Genomic DNA, 4148 nt, shown 5'->3' with positions numbered 1-4148 from the left:
GACCTCAGTTTTCTTGATGAGTAGCTGAATTAACCAACCCTTCACTATTTAGGACATAATATAATGTAAGAGAAAAGATTATCCTTATTGTTAAAGTCAGTGGAGTCAGGATTTTATGTTACTTGCAGTTAAAATAAACCTAAACTGGTACACCATCTATTGAAGAGATAAAAGGCACATTCTATGTTCTACAAGACAGGGATTGAGATGCAAAGGTCAGATTATACTATGCTACAAACTTCAGCTTCAAAGTGAGATACAAATGACTGTTAAACGTGAAAAACTCAACCTCACTCTTAAAGAGAAGCGCATTTTAAAACTACAATGAAATGACATTTTTTATCTCCATGTTGACAAAGAACAAAAAGCTTGATGACATCCAATAGTGTCAAGGGGGAAATCAGCATACCCATTTATAAACAGCATAGAGCTACGGAAAGCATTTTGTTAATAATTTTCAAAACTAAAAATCGAACCCCAACAACTCTGCTTTGCAAGAGGATGTACATAATGATAGTCATTACAGCATTGTTTGCAAATTCAAATTAGCTAAAAACTACCCAATTGCCCATCATAAGGGGAACAATTAATGAATCACATTACATTAATATTGAATTCTTTGAAGTCATTAAAAAAATGAAAATATATCAAATAAATATTGAGAAAAACAATTTGCAGAATAGTACAGAATGGTATACTGCCACTTGTGTGTGTGTGTGTGTGTGTGTGTGTGTGTGTGTGTGTGTGTGTGTCTGTGTGTGTTGGGGGGTTATTTTAAAAAGTATAAACCGAATCTGGAATGATAAACAAAAACCCAATAACATCAGTTGCACTAAGGAGGGGGATTAGGTGGATAGGTGGATGCAAGCAAAAGAAGGAAGAAAGACTGACTTTCACTATATACCTCTATGTACCTACTGAATTTTTTGCCATGCACTTATATTAGCTATTCAGAATGATTCATTAGTAGAAGGAGAGATAATCATAATAATAAAAGAATAGGTAGCTTTTCAGCCTTTTGGCTAAGATCAAGTGTGGTACCTGTTCTTATCCGTTTAATATCTGATTTTTCCTCTATCCAGTAAGAAAATAATAACTTAATGGAGGAATATCACAAGATATTAAGCTAGAATAATTATTATTTTTATAAATGTGAAGGTATATTTAATTTTAAATATTCATTTATTTAAAAATGTTAATAGATGGGTGCCTGGATGGCTCAGTTGGTTAAGCATCCGACTTTGGCTCAGGTCAAGAACTCGCAGTTTGTGAGTTCGAGCCCCACACTGGGCTCTGTGCTGAAAGCTCAGAGCCTGGAGTCTACTTCAGATTCTGTGTCTCCCTGTCTCTCTGCCCCTTCCCCACTCATGCTCTTTCTCTGTCTCTCTCTTTCAAAACAATAAATATTAAAAAAATTTTAAAATAAATAACTAAAAAAATATATTAATAGAGATGGAATGAGTCTTCACATAACAAAGTGTGACTAACATGGAAAAAAAAGAAAATCAGGCAAACACAAAAATGTGCAGAGAATCTGAGATGTATTTTCACTACCATTCTACAACTACATCGCTTTTAATATTCTTATTGGATTTATTTCGAGAATACACTCATGTTGAATGTACATATTTATTTACACAAAATTCAATTAGGCAACTAGTTTGTATTCTGATTTTTCCCTTTGTCCCATTTAATATATTTTGAGCATTTTTATTGTCATCAATGAACTTTAAGAAATAATTTTAATGGATATATAATAATTCAATGGCTGTGGTATCACTTTTTAACTCTTTGTCATTATTCATAATTAGAATGCTTGCTATTGTCACATAAGCACTACAATGAAATTTTTCTACATATATTGGTGTCCATCTCCTTAGGATGAGTTCTGGCAACAACTATTAATTGCTTTGCCAAAAGGTTATGCTGATTTTTACTTATGTAAGTACTTTATGAGAATCCTTGTCCCACCCAACAATTTCTACTTTTGGAAATTTTTTTATGTTTGCCAGTTTTATGAAAGTTAATGGCATCTTTAAAAATCTTGCTTTACTTATTTGTAACATAAACTTTTATTTATGTGTTTAGCGTCCATTTGTATTCCTTCTGTTCTAAAATGTCAAATGATTTGGGGCATTTTTTCTGTTGCAGAGTTAGTAACTCACTTATTTGACTTGAAAGTTATCTTTGTCTCTCTGTGTCTCTCTCAAAAATAAGTAACATTAATTTTTTTTTAATTTAAAAACAAGGATGCCTGGGTGGCTCAGTCAGTTAAATGTCCAACATAGGTTCAGGTCATGATCTCACAGTTCATGAGTTCAAGCCCTGCATCAGGCTCTGTGCTGACAACTCAGAGCCTAGAGCCTGCTTCAGATTCTGTGTTCCCTCTCTCTCTGCCCTTCCCCCAGCTCACGCTCTCTCTGTCTCTCAAAAATAAATAAACATTAAAAATTAAAAATAAAAAAAGAAAGTTATCTGTAGAATACTATTTGTTGCAAACATCGTATCTCATTTTGCCATATGCCTAATGAATTTGGTTTTGAAATTATAGACATGCAACATTTAACATATTGATTTATGTCTATACAAGTTTGCACCTAGAAATTTATCTCCCTTTCCTAAATATATTGATATTCTGTTTTTTCTACTAGATCTTTTGAATGATTTTAACTTTTACATCTAATGTTTTAGCTTATTTGTGCATTATTTCCACCTAAGATATGTAATAAAATCTAGCTTCTCTTCTCTAACTAATTAGCATAATACTTCTAAAATCATTTAGAGAGTAAGCATTTATTTCTTCACTGATTTGTTATATAACATTTTTTTGTCATACCAAACTATTATATATGCTGAAATCTATATCTGATTTCTGAATCTATATATCTGATTTATCTCTATTGAGCCTCCTTACACTTCTTCAAAAGTGAACATGCAGTTTAAAATTTTGTTAGCAAATCTTTAAACTTTAAAATCAAGGGTGCATGGATGGCTCAGTCATTGAGTGTTCGACTTCGGTTCAGGTCATGATCCAATGGTTCATGAGTTTAAGCCCCATGTAAGGCTCTGTGCTGACAGCTCAGAGCCTGGAGCCTGCTTCGGATTCTGTGCCTCCCTCTCTCTCTGCCCCTTCCCCACTCATGCTCTGTCTCTCTCTTTCTAAAAAATAAACATTAAAAAAATAAAAATAAAACTTTAGATTTATCTTTCTAAATTTGTTTGTATTTATTGGATCCCATTTATTCTTCTACATGACCTTTGTCCATTCCCAAATAAATCCCTTTAGTGTTTTGTTTGGGGGAACACACACTTTGGGGAAAACACACTTTGGGGGGAAAATGCTGTTCCTTACAAAATCAAATCTTTCCATCAAACAACATAATTTCTCATCTCTGCATGTAGCCATTTTTTATGTCATACATTATTGGGTTTTTAAAAATATTTTATGAGGATTTTTATGTGTTTAGAACTTCTATAAAATTATTTACTAAACATTGTGGTAATCCTCTGAGGTAGATATTTTTATTGCTATCATCATGATGTGGTAAAAAAATTGGGATTTACAGAGATTAACTAATTTATTCAACATTCCATGCTAGTGAGTGGCAGAGGCCAGTTCTATGTAACCCCAAGCCCATAGGCTTACCTATCATGCCTGTTGCCTCCCAGTTATTATAGGTTTAATAACTCGTGAGGGAATTCTGTTCCCCAAAATACTACTTAATACAATATAATTAAATATAACAGTTTAATGGTCTTTTCCCACTTGCCTTTTTGTATAAAAACTGCATAGTTTTCTGAGAAATAGTTATATGAATAATTATTTTACTGTCCCATCATTTAGCTTTTTTACTTAGACCAGGACTATTCAACTTGCACTTATTTTAAGATTCCATAAATAAGACTCATAAGAAAAAAAGGGGAAATAAACCTTCATTTTTAATCCCTATACATTTCAAAGGCATTCAAGCCTAGACTCTCATTTCTCCTGTCACTCTCCATACCCAGGAGACACAAGACACCATGGAAGGTTAAACATTTCCCATAACAGGCTTGGCAAAACTCCACAATAGCTAGGTGACCAGGGTAGTCTCTGAAGGTGACTCTTTTCCTGAGCATGTTGTTTACTGCTGTACAGGTGTTTTTCA

General features: G+C 33.2%; 1 pseudogene; it reads left to right on the top strand.

The window, feature by feature from the left end:
• The first annotated feature begins 1002 nt into the window (after nucleotides 1-1002).
• On the top strand, nucleotides 1003-1140 carry LOC121017094 (uncharacterized; annotated as a pseudogene).
• The last annotated feature ends 3008 nt before the right edge of the window (nucleotides 1141-4148 follow it).

Source organism: Herpailurus yagouaroundi, unplaced genomic scaffold, assembly GCF_014898765.1.
Source record: "Herpailurus yagouaroundi ecotype Mexico unplaced genomic scaffold, PumYag 29, whole genome shotgun sequence".
In the NCBI taxonomy this organism is placed as follows: Eukaryota; Metazoa; Chordata; class Mammalia; order Carnivora; family Felidae; genus Herpailurus; species Herpailurus yagouaroundi.
This window is presented reverse-complemented; position numbering and strand designations above follow the sequence as displayed.